Consider the following 18,922-nt stretch of genomic DNA (forward strand, 5'->3'; position numbering starts at 1 on the left):
ATCCCAAACTGCAAGAACCATACGGTCTTCAGAAAAGATGCTCTACGCCCATACTATCACTTTAAAAGGGCCAACACTACACACACACACATACACGCACACACACACGCCCCTCCCCACCTCCCCCTGTCACCCTGAAAGACACGAGAGTACAGCTCCATACCTTCAAGACCTAATATCCTCTCACCCATAAGGCTTATAGCACCACAGGTTCCGCCATGAACATCTAAAATAGTTCACACCAGGTAGGTTAGCATGCTAATCGTGAAAGAAACAAAATTATACAGATCGATATTTTTTCTCCCATTAAGAGGCAACATTTTAACGATCTATGCCTCGACACTGAACATGCCACAGATTCATACATTTATAATTCTTTCCAAGCTTTCCACAGATCCATAACAGCACCCCAAAAGATCCAGCATTCACCCAATGCACCACAGGTTCAGACCTTCTCAGAATACCTACCATCCATCACACCTTCACCACAAATTAACAAACACTCCACAGGCCCACCATTTTTTGCCGAAGGGCCTACATTGGCAAAAGCTGTTCCGTAACTTTTTTTCCAAAGGTTTTTAAACCTCTACCTACCATAACCAACGTCCTAACACACCATGATCATCCATGCCTCCTCGCCATGCACTCAGCACTCCCACCTCATATACCGTATTGGGGAATGACAATTGGACATATCACTTTTTCCTCACTGGAAATGCTCATCTTGGCAAGGAATTCCCGTGAATAAAATCTGTTTAAAATAGGACAGCCTTGACCAGGCATTGAACTGCAGCTGTCCCGTGCCACTCATCAAGATGGCTGCTGCCCAAATACTGAGCATAGGGCAATCAGAAAAGCAAAAGCGGCACCTCCCACTTCTGAATAACAGTTCTGCAGGAGTCCTTCACAAATGTAAATACATGTTTTTGAATGAGAGCAGAGTGTAGTTACCACGTTCTGCACGTTTTGTTTTTCTTCCGTTTTTGGCTGAGCACCATGGGATGCAAAGAAAGTGGATGTTTTTCTTGTAATATGCAGCAGAACGTATCATGGCTCGGCCGGTGTTATAAAGGGGTTATACATGTCATTGAAAAGCACTGTACCTTTCACTGGAAACACAGTACATCACAGAGCTAGGCCTTCACACAGACCCAACAACTACTTCCCAAGTAACTCATACAAGGGATCAATCTATAGCAAGAGTGCAATGATTTACAGTGCGAGTCCAATCAGCTTGTCAGTACGTCCCTACTCCTCCACTAAATTCAATAGAGCGCGCTGACTACTTCAGCCACAGCGACTTCCGGAAGACCGGTAAAATAAAGTTGCTTAGAATGACTGAGGCCCAGCGACATCTGAGCAGGCATTTGCATGATATTTTATGTTAGTACAAGAGGTAGGCAAAGGAGGACAAATGAGTGCATTTATGAAATGAACTTGATCGCCTGTTGTAAAAAAATTACAAACTAGTTTGAATTTATTTAATGACCGACAGAGCAATCCCATTGCTGTCTGCTTTACACAGAGTCAGCGGGAGATGGAAACCTAAATACAAAATTCAGTGCTATGTACACTAAAATTACAGGGGCGTGAGGGGATAATACGAAATAGGATATAGCAGGCTCGATATCATTCAAAAGAGTTGCGTGATCCTTTATTCCTGTGGATAGAGCGTAGAGGTTCCAGAAGTGAGGACCAGAGCGGGAGGATCACCTGGGTGAGGGGTCTTCGGGGAGTGGCACACCAGATGGTGAGACACAATATCTCCATCCCTGTAACACCTTTACCCCATCCTACCAGGTAGGATATTTAGGAATTCTACCGCCGCTCCCCCTTTTAAAACATGAACACTTTCACACGGACTGCCCGCTATGAGAGAAAACAGACTAACACCTGAGCAGTATACCCAACGTGTCCCAATGCAATGGTTAGGGCAGGTCAGACAATTACTGACCATCATACACACCTGACTTCCATTAAGTTTCCCCACACAGATTAGAGGTGGAGCATGAGAGCACACACTGAGGGAGGCAAAGCACGTGAGGAAACAGCAGTTTCGAGACAGCAGCTGAACGAGAGAAGAAAGAGGGCAAAACACAGAAGGTGATTGCAAGGAGGGAAGCTGCCTTGACCTTTTCAACAAGGAACCGTTACTTTCCTTACACCTCAAGAATAGAAGACATAAGACCAGGAAAGCAGGCTGAAGAATACTGCATTGTGTGTCTGAGATACCGAGGCCCTCAATACGGGGAGATGCACCAACCGCCGTGGTACCGTTCTTGATTCCAAAAACAAATCAGTGTCTGTGAAATCAACACAGCCGGTGAGTTGGGTAGACCGATACAAGACTGTTAAGATGGATTTCTGAACTCGGACCTGGAGGGCCCGAGGTTCAGAAGGCCAGCCTAGTTTCTTGGAACAGGGTAACCTCTGGACAAGCCAGACCAATCAGGGTAGCGATGGCGGCGGTGAAGACTAAGTCTCAAGAGGGGTGAGGGTGACTGAAAGACCTCAATGAGCACACAAAGCAAGGACGCTTACAAATTACTCCAGACAGGTGTTATATTAAAAATATAGACACATTTATTACAAGGCCTTTGTAACATCGACCTTAGCAAAGAATCACAATAATACTAAAGTAAACCAACACATCACAATCAATACGATATATATACAAGACCGAGGGGTCTAAGGAGTTATGAGCACGTAATATGTAGACCACCTAGATGGGGAGGAAAACAGGCAGTGCAAGTAATTATTATACCCAGTTCGACATCAGAAATGCACCTAAATAGGAGGAAGTCCGAGCCCTACGGAGAGAGGAGCCTTATGCTCAAAAGTACCTGCACGCGCTTGTACCAATGGACAAAATAGGGTCTCTTCAAGGGTCTCAGGCAGTTCAGGAAGGTGAATGAAGCTATGAAGAACAAATCCCCACTACTCAAGCAAGGCCTCCACTTGTGGGCCGAGGCAGGGTGAGAGTGCGGGATAGAGTCGCTATTTTGCAACAGCGGTAGAAAAGAAATGGGCTCCTGCGCGAGGGGCCACTGGTTGGGGTATGGACTACTCACCGGTCCCCGACGCGGGCAGACCCAGACTTCGCCAGTTCAGTTCACGTTGCTGGCAGGTTCTGATGCGATAAACAGGACGTCTCGACACCATATAGATTCTGTCGTAGCAGGATGCAGGGTTGAGGGTGTCCCCAATGCAGCGAACGTGCACATGTTGTTACCACAGCAGGGCAACACAGCAACTGCGTTTCCTCTGGTCCGGGCGCACTCGTCTCACTTCAGACCTGGGAATGCCAAGTGTACGAAATTCGGTGTGAGGGTGCATGGACACAGAGCTATAAGTAGACCAAGTTTCGAGGGCTTCCCCGAAACGGCGGCAGGGATAGAGCAAAACGTCCTGCGTAAGCTGGTCAGCCCACTGGTTGGCCCAGGGACACATCTGAAGAGGCTTACTTGCAGGGTTTAATGAAGGTGCTGAGAATAGTTGGTCCCACTATTCCAATGGGTCGAAGCGCCTTTGCAGACCTTCTAGGACGATCAGATGCAGAGGGGTCTCGCAGGACGACAGCGGATCAGGGTGCCAAACCTTCAGTGGGTCACCAGCGGTTCCTCGACTCAGCTTCTTGTTGCAGGATACTTGCTCCTTATCCCTTGTTCGGTGTGAACTCAGGAGATCGACATGGTAGTGGCGTTTCCAGCCTCCTCTTATCCAAAGTTCGCTTTGCACCAAAGCGGAGAGGACCCAATGGGAGATCTGCTCTCATACACTCACACCATACGTGGACCTATCACGGACCACAGTGGTCCCAGGCATTCAGGACACTCCAAACTCTCTGGCACCCAGGATGTGTATTGGGACCAGACATCCCAGCCCACATCCTGGAGGCATACACACAAGGCATGCAGAAGCCTGCAAAAGGGTTGGGTTTCGTGGGAAAGTGCATGACCAAATAAGGACGGACCTGAGTCGGCTCGACCTGGGGAAGGTGAAGGGGCAAGACGGTCAGAGGACAGGACAAAGAACCTCGTGGCATGGCCATTTTGGAGCCAGGGCACCTATCCGTGCCAAACGCAGTAAGCACAGATAACATGGCAAAAAAGGGTTCAAAACACAAGAGAAACGATAGCTGCCACCAGTCCTGTCTGTGACACACTTGCCAGTTCATAATAAGTCCAGTGAGAGTTTCTAGGGCCTTTGGAATGACCAGAGACACAAGAGTGCGGTAAATTAAGTTACAGTGCACTCTTGTTTCATGTTGCACAAAAGCTGCAACATGAGGAAAGGACTAAGGGAAACAAAGTCTCCCAGTACTGACTGTCTTAAGGGCATGTCAGTTTCCCCATAAGAATTGAGCGAAAGCCCAGAGGAGTGCAGCGGAAGGCAGCGCTTCTCTGGCAAAGTCTAGATCAAGGTGTAAAACAGCAGAAAAATGTTTGGGAGTTGACACAAGGAGGGAAAATTATGTACAATTATGAAATCTTTTCTAACAAAGACCAGTCTGTGTTGGCGCCAAGGTTCCAAGCAGCAACACTGCATGGCAAGCGCTGAAATGAACATTGTTAAAACTCTTGTGATAAGAGACGCAAGTAAAGTTGAACTGCTGATGAGTGATTGAACTTTAAAAGCAAGATACAATACCTTTGACAGAGTGGTCCGGCACCGCATGGGTGCTAATTCGAAGGTCTCTGTAAGGTATCCAGCTGAGAAGTGGTAAAAGCGAAAGTGAGAAAAGGTTATATCAAGAAGAGAACGAGTAATTGTGAACCGAAGTAGTCCTGCGACGGGTCAAGCAAAATACCTCACACAGTCGAAAGTATTTGATTTTGATGAAGTAGAGAAAGTTTGGAAAAGTAGATACGTTTTGTCTGAGCCCGGCAGAGGGAAACCAATTGAAGGTTTTGTTTTAAAGTGGGTCTGAGCCCGGTGGAGAGGAACCCGGGGTGAACAGTAAATCACCTGAGAAGTTGTATATGTGCAATACTAAGAAGAAAGGAACATTAATGTTTGTTGTGTTGCATCAGGGCTTCTGGAATAAGAGACTTTGAATGGCAAAGAGACTTTGTCACAGAAGGCCCTGATGTTGAAGTTTTGAACTGCATCCTTGTGCTGGAGAAGCCAGATAGTGTGCTAAGTTCGAGTGTGCCGCCTTGTCCCGTGCTGATAACGTGGGGAAGGGAAGCCAACGGCTTGAATATCTTGACATCTCATTTCTTGAACACTGCATAACATGTGGCCTCATTACAAGTGTGCCGGTCGGCTAACAGCGGTGCCGGTACAACTACCGGCACTGTTGTTACCGGACCGGCACACTACAGAGTCTGCGGGCAGGTGCCGTCCTGGCTGCCGAGGGTCAGACATGGCGGGCGGAACGGCACCCGCCCGCAGACTTTCACGGAAGCACCAGCATCGTTATTAACGGTGCTGGTGCTTCCATCATCCCCATTCTCATTGAGTGCTATGGGACTCAAATGGGAATGGGGATGAACAATTTACCAGTGCCCGATTTCCCGGATCGGCGGTGTCGCAATCCCCCAGTGATTTTGGCAAGCCAGGCGCCGGTAAATATTGCAAGTCAAGCGGCAACCCACCAGTAGCACCGGCAGAGTTACTGCCGGACTTGTAATCAGGCCATTGTTTCCCACACTATTTGTATATAGAAGTAAAGATTGGCAATGGGTTTATTAGTATAGGCCCTTTTATTTTGACAGACTCAACTAGGACTGCGTTATTATTTGATGTTCGTAGCTTGCTCCGATCTTTAGATTTAGGAATATATAGGTGTTTTTCAAACCCAATTGAAGTTCAATAAACACCCATGAACTGTGATCACTTGTGTCTGTCTTTTTGTTTAATACCATGCCTTCCTTACATAACCCGAGAAATGTTTTTGAATAATGGGTTAAAATAGAGCATTACACAGCAGACTGAAAAATTGGGTAAAATACCAGACAGTTTTCTATCGGCTTTGGAGAGTAACGCATGGAAAAATCCAATAGATGCAAGCCACCAGCAGTGCACATGAGCATTTCCCAATGCATTTTCATGATGTCTTTCCCCACAATATAGACATGTATAATAATATAAATAATCACGATGGCTGTGCCCATACATTGTCCATATGTGCACCTATACATTACAGTATTTCCATATTAGAACATACTCATATTTGCCAATAATGATACAATAAGAAAACATGTCCCACACGTAATAACACTTATGCTAGTTTTATTATGAATGGCCAGTAAAACATGTCATCCCACAGTAGGAAATGGCTAGACTGGCTGCATAAAAAAGGCCAGTCTAGCTACGTAATAACACTTAGCATTGATTAATTCTCAAATCAAAGGCCGGTACACCAGCATGGCGGGTGGTCCCCGATTTAATGAATCAAAGCAATGGCCCAATCACCAGCATGGTGAGAGGGTCTCTGCTTTGCTTAATTAAATCAAAGGTTTGCTTACCAGCAAGGTGAGTGTCGCTCACCGAGCTGGTGAGCGGGTCTCTGCTCGGATTCATTAAATCAAATGCTGGCTTACCAACACGGCGAGCGACTTTCATTGTGCTGGTTAGTGGGATTTAGTGAATCAAAGCAGAGACCAGCTGGTGAGCAGGTCTCTGCTTTGACTCATCCCCAAACCAGAGGCCCGTTCACCAGTACAATCTGCAACACTCACTACACTGTTGAGCGGAAATCCAATTTGGTGGCAGCCCTTTCCCCTGCATGCCCAAATCAGAGCATGCCTGGTTTGGGGGTGCATTTCTTTCATGCAATCATACACGTTCATTCACGCAGCCAGACAGACACTCATCCATCAAACAGACCCCCCCCCAACATATACATTTCTTTTCTTACATTCAGGCAGATCAAGCCCATAATCTGCTCCTCCAGGTCCCACGGCCGGCTCCGTGCAACATAAACGGCAACTGGGAAGCAGGGAGCACCTCCTTGATCCTGCATGTGCATGCAAGGGCACCCCGTGAAGTACGTCCCGCGAGCTCTGAATGTTCAGGGAGGTGCAGGAGCAGACCTCTGCACATTCATAGCTGCAGCACCCCAGCCTGCATCCCCAGTAGACCATGCAAGAATGGGGAAGCAAAACGTCCCAGCCTTGATGGCTCATTGGACATGCACTGAGGGGAATTAACTGTTAAAGGGAAACTAAGTTTCCCTTTGATAGTTCAAGAAGCCAGCCCAGGAGCACTCCGTGCAGCTACAACAAGCAGCTGAAGGAGCGCTCAGTGTGCTTACTGGGCTTGAATGGCTGCTTGGCCAAAACAGGTGGGGTGAGACTCTGTCGCCCATTATGGACAAGCGGTCCTTGTGCGATAGGAAGTCCTTGAAGGAACGTGACAATGTTTGAAGCATAGGAAGTAGCTACATGAGAAGAACTTTGGGGATTTATTTTTTTATTAACTTTCTTTTTTAATAAGGGCAATGCCAACACCAAACCCTGTACCCTTTTCCTTGTTTTGTGATTATTTTTTTATTTATTTTTTTTAATTTGTCTTTATTCAGTTTACAAACAGAAGTCATGGTACAAAAACAGAAAAAAAGAAAACCTTAAGGCTTTGATATACAAGACAAATCAGTGAAGCTCAATAACAGCAAATGTTCATCTTGACAAGCCCATTGTCTCTGATTAAGTTCTGTATGAGTACCCGACTTTACCATTCCCCCGTCCCACCCCCCACCCCCCAGTTGGTCATGCAGCATTCAGTTCGATCATTGCAGCATTTTACAAATGGCAGTCATGGTCTATCATTTGTCAAAGTAGCAGCTTCATCGGTGAGAGTAGGGTGATGCATCATGGCGGGTCGCTTCCTATTTCTATTTTCAGGTTTACACGGGAGGGGTCGATGGTGGACCTCGATAGAGTCCGTTGGGGAGATATTTGGTTTTGTAGTCCATCCATAGGCCCTCTACCTGCGCTGAAATTCCATGGAGCGATGCTGTGATATGCTCCATTATGCATATATTGGTGGCGACGTTAGCCGTTCGTTTTTGGTGGGGAATGAAGTTGATTTCCATTTTGTAACAAGTACGGCTCGAGCTGCTAGCAGTAACTGTGGGGACAGGTCTCTCACTCTAGTCCAGTCGTCATCATTTTTTTTAAGGCCAAATAGAATAAAGTAGGGGTCTAACGTTCTGGAGATGCCATCGATTTCTTTTATCCAGCCCAGGACCTCGTTCCAGAAGACTGTTACATATGTGCAGCTCCACCACATGTGCCAGTAATCTGCGTTTTCTCCACATCCTCTCCAGCATTCGGGGCTGGTAGTTTGAAACATCTTAGATAGTTTGATGGGGTCATATTGCCACCTATGGAGTAATTTGACGGCGTGAAGTCTGTATTGGTTCGCAATGGAAGTTTGCATGGCTGCTTTGCATATGGTTCCCCATAACTCTGGGGTGAACTGTTCACCAAAGTCTCTTCCCCATTTGTTTCTCAATAGGTCAGTGTTCCCCCCTCACTTACTATCAATTCTTTATACATCGCTGATATTAGGCCTTTTAGCCCTGTTCTCGAGTCCAATATCTTCTCGAAGGGTGTGAGGTCCCTCATCAGGTACTGTTTCCACCCCGGTCTCGTCAAGATGCCTTTTATTTGGATGTAGTGGAATGTGGGCAGGGGGCCAATCCCGAGGGCTTCAGTTAGTTCTGGAAGGGATACGAAAGAGTTCTTTCTCAGTAGTTGTCCAACTCTCTCTAGCCCAGCTTCGTACCATGTTTGGAACCTTTCAAGATTCGGGATGTGGTCGTTGATTCCGGGTGACCATAGGTGGCTCAGAGGGGAGGGCCATGTGGTGATGTTGAGCATATTCTTGCCCAGAGTCCAAATGTTCCATATGGTACTGAGTATTGGGTGATTTTTGATCTTCCTGGAGATCCTCTGTATGGGGGACCAGAGTCATTCTGACACCGTGGCTGGTGCGAAGTAATGATTATCCATGGTGACCCATTGTAGGCTCTTAAGGTTGCGTAAGTGGGGGATCAGGACTAAGTTGGGAAGCTTCGTAGTATTTTTGCAGGTTGGGGAAGCCAACACCTCCTTTTTCTTTTGGGAGTGTTAGAGTCTTATACGAGACCCTTGCTTTCTTTCCTTGCCAGAAAAATTTAAGGATGGCCCTTTTAATGTCAACGAAGAAGCTGGCTGGGATTCTGATCGGTAGCATTTGAAAGGGTACAGGAATCGGGGAAGGGACACCATTTTGATCGCATTGAGTCGACCCAGCCATGATATTGTGAGCTTCTCCCATCTCACCAGGTCGGCCCAGAGCTGCTGTAATAAGGGAGGGAAGTTCGCCTCATAAAGATCGTCAAGATGTTTAGTGATCAATATCCCTAGGTATCACAGTTTTGCGTGTTCAATATTGAGGCCCAGCCTCTTCTTGGCCTTGGAGTGGGAAGAGGGTAGATTTCTGTTTATTCACCTTGAACCCCGAGAGCTTGCCATATTCATCCAATAGGAAGAGAGCCCGGGGGACCAAGGTCATAGGGTTGGTGACGTGGAGGAGGATACCATCCGCATAAAGTGCCACTTTATATTCTGTCGTCCCCAGGTGAATACCCTCCGCAGTTGGGTCAGTCCTTATTATCGTCGCTAGGGGCTCTAGGGAGAGGGAGAAGAGGATCGCGGAGAGGGGGCACCCCTGACGAGTCCCTCTTTCCAGGTTGAACCATCTAGAGTACTCGCCATTCACAAATATTGCCGCCCTAGGGTCTGTGTATACTGCTTGTATTGCCCTTCTGAACCTCAGGCCCATTCCAACCTTACGCAGCACCGCTTTTAGGAATCCCCATTCGACCCTATCGAAAGCTTTCTCTGCATCTATGGATAGGAGAGTAGGGTCGTTGCCCGTGGTTTGGGATGCATAAATCAAATGTAGGGTCTTGCGTGATGTGTCAGCCCCCTGTCTCCCCAGTATGAACCCCACCTGGTCAGAGTGTATAAGTTAGGGCATTAGTGTTTCGAGCCTTGGAGCCAGTACCCTTCGTAAATCTTTGCATCTAAATTGAGAAGTGAAATGGGTCGGTAAGAGCTGCATTTCGTCGGGTCCCTCCCATCTTTGGGGATTACTGTAATGAGAGCCCTGACAAAGGAGGGGGGGGTGGTTACCAGTTTCAATGATTTCGTTGAAAAGTTCTGTTAAGAAGGGGGTGAGGAGAGAACTAAAGGTTTTGTAGAATCCGGCTGTGTAGCCGTCTTCTCCCGGTGACTTGCCTAAAGTGAGCCTCTTTCTAGCAGCCTGAACTTCCAGATCAGTTATGGGGGATTCCAGCAGTTCGGCATCTAGAGAGGGGATGAGGGGCATGTGTATTGAAGACAGGTAAGATTCTATTTCTGGCTGGTCGGGGTCTGACTCGGAGGAATATAAAGCTTCATAAAAGTTGGCAAAGCTTTCTGGGATAGTGGGGCAAGGGCATGAATCAGAGGAAGCGTTGTCGGATATATGTAGTACCCTTCGTTCGGCTCTTTGTTCTCGGAGCCTGGCGGCAAGAAGCGCATCTGCCTTGTCTCCCTTCTCATAGAATTTTTGCTTCAAAAATCTCAGCTTGCGTGCAATCTGTTTCTGTTCTAAGAGTTTCAGTTTGTTTCTTTTTCCCCTTGCTTCGTTCAGTTTTGCTTGGTCAGATTCTGATTCTCTCCTGTTGTTACACTCCAGCTGAGTGATTTCGGTTCGTAACCTGTGTTCAATAATGTTTCTCTCTCTTTTTTTCGATGCACCTTCTCTTATCAAGATCCCTCTCCAGGTGGCTTTGGCGGCTTCCCATACAGTTTGCTTGGATACTTCGCCATTGTCGTTAGTGTCGAAAAATTGCATGATTTCAGACTCCATCTCAGCCTTAAAGGCCACGTCTTTCCAGAGGGTCTCATTGCATCGCCATTTTCCACTCTTGACAGGTAAGTTTGACTATTGGATGTCTGTGCGGACCATGTCGTGGTCAGACCAAGAGATCGGGGTAATCTCTGAATGTGACACCATCTCTGCAAGCTCGTTAGTTACGTATAGGTAGTCTATTCTGGTGTATGTATTATGGGGGGCAGAGTAGAAAGTGAAGCCTTGTTCGTCTGGGTGATGGTCTCTCCACATAGCCCTCATGTTGTACGTTTCCATCATGGCAGCAAGCCGGGTTTGGTCGGTTCTGTCGTTGAGTTTCACATTGGGGTTGCCGGGCTTACGGTCTCTGACAGGATCGGCCCATTGATTGAAATCGCCACCTAGAATGACATGGCCGGGCGCCTCGAGTAGAATCTTCGGGACAGTCCTAGTGAGGAATCTGGATTGACCTGTATTTGGGGAGTAGAGGGTCGCAATGGTTACATCTATTTTCCCAATGTGGCCACTCACTAGAAGTGCTCTGCCCTCTACAACGGACCATGGCTTGGCGAGTTCAAATTCGGTGCCCTTTCTGATGAGAATTCCGACTCCCCCCTTTCGTAATGGACCGGAGCCCCAAAATTCTGTTCCGACCTGTTTTGGTAAGATTTGTCGTTCCTCGCCTTTCATGTACTTGGTTTCTTGCAGGAGAAGAATATCAAGCTGGGCCCTGTGGAATTCTCTGGCCACTAGTGATCTTTTCGTCGGAGAATTAAGGCCTTTAACATTGAGTGTCCCTACTCTCAGGGGGGTGGCATGCCCCGCATCAATGTTTTCTGCCATTGATTGCGTTCAAAGGAAGATGACTGCTATTGACTGCTCGTTGTTGCATGTCTGTTCTAGATCCCACGCTGCATTGGTAGGTATACGAGATGGTAAGTACTGCATTGACCATTATAAAGTTCTTTAACCATTCCTTGTATTTCCCCTTTTCTTTACCCATTTCCGGTTGATGGCGTTCGATCGTACCCAGGTAAAGACACCGAGTCGGTATCGAACCACCAATAGGGGCCGTTACATCACGCCCCTTGTCCAAATATGACATCATTTTTTGAGTTGAGCCCTTTCATGGTCCCCCCTAATTGTAGTCATTAGGGTCGCGGGGTTGTATCAATGTCAACACTTATTACATGTGCAATATAGTTCACTGCATTGGTTTGATCTTACCGATATTGTGAAATCTTCAGTTTTTCCCCCTCTGGGGAAAAGTTGCCTCTTCGGAATTTCCGCGATCCCTTCGCCCTCTTCCTCCGAGTGTCCTGAGTATGCCATTCTCGATCTTCTCTTTGTTTCTCGTCTCGATTAGGATCGCCGTCAGGGGGGCCAAGACGGTCGCAGATGCATGCTTTTATTTCCTTTTCGGATCTTAGTCTATGTCTGGTTCCTTCGTATTCAAACGTGAGCGAGAAAGGGTAGCCCCACCTGTATCTGACATTTTTCTCCTTAAGTTTCTTAGTGAGGGGGCCACACATCCTTCTGAGAGGCCGCGTCAGCGAAGATAAGTCCTGATAGATCGCAATCTGGGATCCTCGTAGTGTGATCATGTCACTTTTCCTGGCTTTTTCGAGGATTCGGGCCTTGTCCCGAAAGCGATGGAATCGTGCCAGGACTGATCGTGGTCCGCCCGAAGGGGCTCCCGCTCTGTGAATTCGTTCCATGATTGGTTCGTCCACCTCATCATCGGCTGTGAGAAGCTTAATAATATTGTGTAGAGTTTCCTTGAGGTCCGCCTCTGTTTCGCCTTCTCTTTCCGGAATACCATAAATGCGGATATTGTTACGTCTCTCTCTGTTTTCTAGATCATCAAGCTTAAGCTTAAAGTCCCCTTCTCGGAGTTCTAACTCCGTCATCCTATGATCGAGCTGTGTTTCGAGAGTGTCAATGGAGGCTTGATTTTTCTCCACTCCTTCGAGTCTATCCTCCATGCTGTCAAGCTGCTGCGTAATCCTGTCTATTTTGCCTCCTATGTTAGTGCCCAAGTTCTTTATTTCACCCAGAAGGGCAGCGATGTCTCCTTTTGTCGCAGCCGCTAGGTCATTCGCCGTGGTGATGTTGTTCGCCATTGGGGGCTCGGAAGGTGCAGGTGAAGCAGGGGTGTAGGCGAAGTGCGACAGTCTGTGTTTAGCGGTCATAGGCATTTCCAATGGCTGGGTGGAACGGGCAGTGCGTGGGGTGAACAGGATGGTAATGGCTTCTGCTACTGGTACGTCGTAGCGAGCCCCAGCGTCGTATGATTCTTTCGCAGAACGGTGTCCAAGGCTACCTTCTTCCAGTGGAGGTACGATGGTGAGGGCATAATGAAGTGATGCGTCCCCTTAAGAGGTCGCAGGAAGGTCGGAGACCGCTGTTGCTGGATTACACGTGTCGTCGTGGGTTCCCACCGTGGTCTGCTCCCTCGTCGGTGTTACGTTGTGGGCCGGCCTGGGTGTGGGCGTCTGCCGCACCGTCCAAGGTCCACACTGTGGCCTACTCCCCTGTTCGTGTCTGGATGCGGGCCCGAGGGTCCGGGCGCAAGTGCACGCAGCTCCACTTAAGGTGCCGGGATAGGGCAGGGGACAACGCAGGTCCCTGTTGACAGTCCCTGTGAGGGCGAGGGAGTCCAATAGTGGAGGCCGGCAGAAAGCGTCCACCCGGACCTCTACACACTTCACAACACGCAGGTGTCTAGGCCTCGATTAGTCTCGGGTTCAGCCCATTCGTCATTGAGGAGTGGGGTCCGTGGCGGTTGGCGACGGTACCTGTGTGTCTTGGAGTTCAGAGGGAGGCGATCTCCGCGCCGCGTAATGTGGCTCCGCGGCGGCTTCCCTCCGGGGAGTCGTGTTGGGGGGGATGGTGCTACAGAGGCCGGTAGATCTTCTGCGCGGCAACGTTCGGGGATGCTGTCTCCGGGCACCGAGGGTGTTGGCCCTCCCCTTCTCTTCGTATGGGCCAGAAGCTGGTCCCTGTCGGCGTAGTGCGACTCTGCAGGTGTCATGATGCCCGCTCCCGGGGAGCCGGTTCAAGCCCTGCGTCCCCGAAAGCGGACATCCAGTCCCCAAGGAAGGACCCAGCAACCCCATATAGGGGCCCTTTGGACAGTGTCCTGGCGCCTATGGCGCCAGGCTCACAAAAGACATCAGTCCTGGCGCCATAGGCGCCAGGCTCATTATGGGAGTGCTTGGGTGCACTTACCTGATGCAGACCATGCTGCAGGATCCCGGCCTCCTTGAGGCCTGAAAGGAACTACTTTACCTGTGGGACTAATTTACCACCCGGGCGTGGTCGGGGAAGGATACATACCTGATTGGAGGAAGGATACATACCTGGAACTTCTTCCAAAACTATTTAAACCCCACCCGAACAGCCACACGTGCTTCACGTTGTTCTGCATCTAGCAGCTGGACGCTCACCGTGTCTGCTCCTGCATCCTGACTTCTGCCACGCCTGCCAGCATCCTGGATCACCTGCAAAGGAAGAGAAGAAGAGAACAGAAGAGGGAAAAGTCCTTACCTGCAAAAACCGCATCCCGGAGACATCTCGCCGACAATCCTGAAAAGGAAGACTTTTATTTAAAAGCTCATTGCGTCGATCGCTGCAGCGCCGCATTCCACTCACCTTTACAGGGCACCTCTATGTTCAGCAGCGATCATCCGGATTCGCAGTCACGCCCCAGCACCTAGGGAGAAAAAGACCAGAACAAAAGGTGAGAGAGAGAAGGGAATAAGGAAAGCTAAATCTCCATGTTAAGACTTACCTGTTGATTCATTCCCTCTCCATTTCGGGTCCGCGCCGCATCCTGGCATTTCCGGACCCCGGCCCCTAAGGGGAAAAAGAGACATCAGCGTTAATGAGCGAATGAAAAGACATTACCAAAAAACGCTCATTAAAGACTTACCTGATTTCTACAAGGATTTCACCTCTCATCTCGGGTCGGTGCCTGTTCCCCGGCATTCCGTACCCCGGCCCCTATGGGGAAAAAGACACTAGCATTAGTACATTAATGCATGGACACAAGGGGAACCTCTTATCAAAAAACTTACCTGGAAGCCAAGCAAGTTTGGTTCTCACCAATCCGAAAATCCAGTGAAGTAACTGGATACCAACGCGCCCCTGCATCAGAAGCAGGATGGAGAGCTCGTCCTTCCAGACCCTAAGGTGAGACGCTACGAGGAATCACAGAAGGGTTTCGAGGAGGGTGAGAGGGGAAAGTGGGAGGCCGATTGCATTACCCCTCAGACAGTTAATCCCCTATTTTCGCCTACAGAAGGATACTTCTGCGAGCCAGACAAGCCAGATTTGGGGGCCCGGTCCAGTCCGTCTTCCGAACCCTGCGCATCACCTTAGAAGAGGTCACAGCAGCGCGAACCAGGCCAGCGTCTCCGTGGGAGTCAGGTGAGCATCAAAGCGGGGCCTACACGCGGGGCCTCGGGTCTCGTTGACACGCTGCCTGCGCATGTGGTGGCGTCGTCTCGGGGGCTCTTCTTCCTCCAGCTGTTTCAGGGGGTGCGGAGGTCCGTTTCTCCTCGGGATTTTTCCCAGGCCGAGGGGGGGGTGTTCCGCCAACACTATCTCGTCGAATTTTTGCGGGGGGGTACCAGGAAGAGGAGGCTCATCTCATCTTCCGGGGTGATGCTGACGGAGCTCACACAGAGAGTCTGTTCATCTCTGCGCCCCCTGGTGGCCAGTGATTATTTTTTTTGTTAATAACAAGTTTTATTGGGTTTTTGTACATGTATACAAAACAACCAATATCCAATCAAGACAAAGAAAATAAAGAACAAAATTGAACACAACACTAAAACATAAATTGCATACATATGAAAAGGGGGGGCAATGCGCATGAAAATTGAGATTCGTCCGGGAGCACACGCACATCTATTGCGGATAGACACATATATACAAAACCAGTTGTATTATCGTTCGGCTTCACAACCGGTTGATGGCGAGGCAGTTCTTTGTATTAAAGTCTTGGCTTGATAGCAAGGCTACGTAATGCTGTTCATTCGCCCAAGCATCGCTTGCTCATTGTATTTGTTCCCATTTTCCCCATATTTTATCCGCCTTGTCAGGGCAGCCCCTCACTTGGTATATTCGACTTTCCATCAGACTGACCGCATCCACGTCCGTGGACCATGGGTCATATCTTGGGCAGATTTCAGACCCCTACAATTGTGCAATGTTACGTTTGGCAATCCCTGCGGATGTTGACAGCAGTAGTCTTTCGAAATGGGATAGTTCTCCTTCCTCTTCAATACCCAAGAGGAATAGTTTGGGGTCATTAGGTATCGGGCGTCCTATGACCCTCAATAGTCTTTCGGTACATTTCCTCCAAAAGTATTGTATGTGCGTGCACTGCCATAGGATGTGGTAAAAGGTGCCCTCTTCCTGTTTACAGCGCAGACATTTGGGATCGGTTGCTTTCCCCCAGTTATACAATGTTAGGTCGCGGGTAGTATATTCTGTGGAGGATCTTTAGTTGGATAAGTCTGATTCTGGCCGAGATTGCTATATCCCTGGGGTGCATCAGGGCCGAAATCCAATCCTCAGGAAGTATCGGGCCGACATCTCCCTCCCATTTCAGCTTTAGGTTCGATAGTTCTGTCGTGGCAAAAGCGGAAATGGCATTATACATGGTGGAAGTGATTTTGTTTTCCACCCTGTCTACAACTATGTTTCGCTCTATAGGCATGCATTCCGGCATGTCTGTCAATTTTGTTTTGGGATTATTAATCGAATTTTACCACATCTTCTCATATTCCTGTGCTTTTCCATGCCTGGCTTCTGCATCCTACTTCCCCATCTGGTGTGTGCCTGTAGGCTGGGGCAGGGATGGGATGTTTTGTAGGGATACCAAATATACTTGTGCCTGGATATCTAATCAACATTCAGCATAGGTGGCTAAGCAAGATTGCCTCAGCACTTTGATCTGGTCCGGTGTACTCAAAGGGCCTGCTCACCAGCAAAAGGATGACCAACAACGCGAGATGATGGAAGGAGAGAGCATTGAATAAGCAATGTATGTGCACTGGTACACATTACAATGCGCTGCCTTGCATCTTATACACGTGCAAATCTCATAGGGGTGCACAAGCCCGTTTGCTCCCATTCCAAAATTGCCTTAAGATCACTGCTGTGGGAGTTAGGGTGGGCACGGTCACTGAGCAGTGCATTAAAGGGAATACACATTAGGTGCAGCCTGCTGCCCAGAGTCTGCACCACTTTTAGATGACACGAACACTGGAGCACATCAGTCGGACAGCAAAGGGCTCACAAGGTTTTTCTGGTGACTTTGTAGGTGAACAAAGGGGCTACTTGCTTCGGTACGGTCAAAGAAAGGAATACAACAAATAAATGTCCCCAGGTCTCATGAAATACAATGAATATATACTGACCTGAAAGTGCTTGTATGCGTATTTGCAAGACCCAACCATGGACGGGATATTTGTGGTTGTAATAGGAACCGCACCAGCACCCGTTCCATACTGTTCATCTCTGTCGTTCATTACTCTCATCTCAAGCAATCAGTATTTGGCTACCCGTCTCTCTGTGAGATTTATACTTTTGTAGAGATTACAGCGTCTGCTGCTACTTTCTCCTACCTCTTTATTAAATATGGGGAATTTTGAAGCCCCCCTATAATGGTGATGCACAAACTGGAGCGCCCCACACAATCTGTGCTTTTTACATTTTGGCCAGCAGCAAACTCCTTTTGGGAAAGGAAGGAGATGCGTCTCCTCTGCTGTCAAGCCGCTGCGTAATCCTGTGCGTAGGTAAGAGTGTTGAGAGTGAGCAGTTCTGGACCTCGTACTTCAGAGAGAATGATAACGACTAAGGCAGCACATTGGTGGCTGTTGTAAATATTACATATAAATGTGTAGAAGTGACCACGCATTGTAAGGAAGCTCTAACTCATTAAGAGGGCTCTCCCCCAAAATCTTTTGTTTAAATCAAATTTAGTAAAAAGCATAGAATCGGTTTGCAGGGTGTCACAGATGCCCTAAACCAGCTCTCCAAGATCAATAGGTGGTTCAATTACTTGTATTAACAGTCTTAAAGCTTCATGCTTTGGGTATTGGGATTGTGATTGAGGCGAACTACAGGGTTCTTTTTACTAGTCCCTCAGCCTCACATGGGCTCCCTCCACCCTAGCCAGGCCCCGTCACCCAACGATCACATGGAATACCCGAGAATGGTAATCCGTACTATGCTCATAATGACGAGTTACAAACCATTATGGCCTAGGTAACTTGTCATTATGGCTATTAGCAACCCAACTTTACATCCTGGGGTGCTATTAAGCATTTATTTATTTGAAAGAAACATGTAAGGACAAGCGTGCGACCTTTTCTTTCAAAGAAATACTAATCTAACATGGCCTGCATGGAAATTGAAGCGAGGCTCCAAACGGAGCCCCTCTTCCATTTCCATGTCGCCCGCTGGGCTTGAGAGGGCCTGCTCTTCTACTTCTGGTTTGCAGCAGTGTAAATCCATTTCTTAGGACACGGTTATTTCTCCTTGTAAGAAATAATGAAAGGAGATAAAAGACGCTATGATTTAAGCAGCAAAGAGAGAAAGACTACTGATAAAATGACAGAAACCCAATTGTAGGAACCATTAACAACAGACTCCAGCAGAAGTGCCTCAAGCTAAAATAGCCTAATTTTTCCTGTAAAAAGAGATAATGATTTATAGCCAAGTGGTGAGGGGAACAGCAAATTGCTAGGTGTTGTTTTGGGGGGAAACATAAGTAGAATTTTCAGCAGCACAATGGCACCTCAACGGGAGGTACCTCATCTATCCTTGCACAACACCTCATTTTTGGAAGCATGCCAGATTGGAAGTTGAAATCTCAATACAGGCAATACTAGCTTCCAATTTAAGTGCTTTGCCTTGCTATTAATTCCTTCAATAACCTATCATGTAATCAATTGGAAAGTTGGGGGTGGCGGGGTGGTGTTAAGGATGCTGCTAAAAGTAATTCTGTGATGACGCCCCATAATTTTGACAATTCAGATTTTCCAAATTTTCGACAGTTCACAGAGCCACTTCA

This window comes from Ambystoma mexicanum, chromosome 3q (assembly GCF_040938575.1).
Source record: "Ambystoma mexicanum isolate Mex_15411 chromosome 3q, UKY_AmexF1_1, whole genome shotgun sequence".
Lineage (NCBI taxonomy): Eukaryota > Metazoa > Chordata > Amphibia > Caudata > Ambystomatidae > Ambystoma > Ambystoma mexicanum.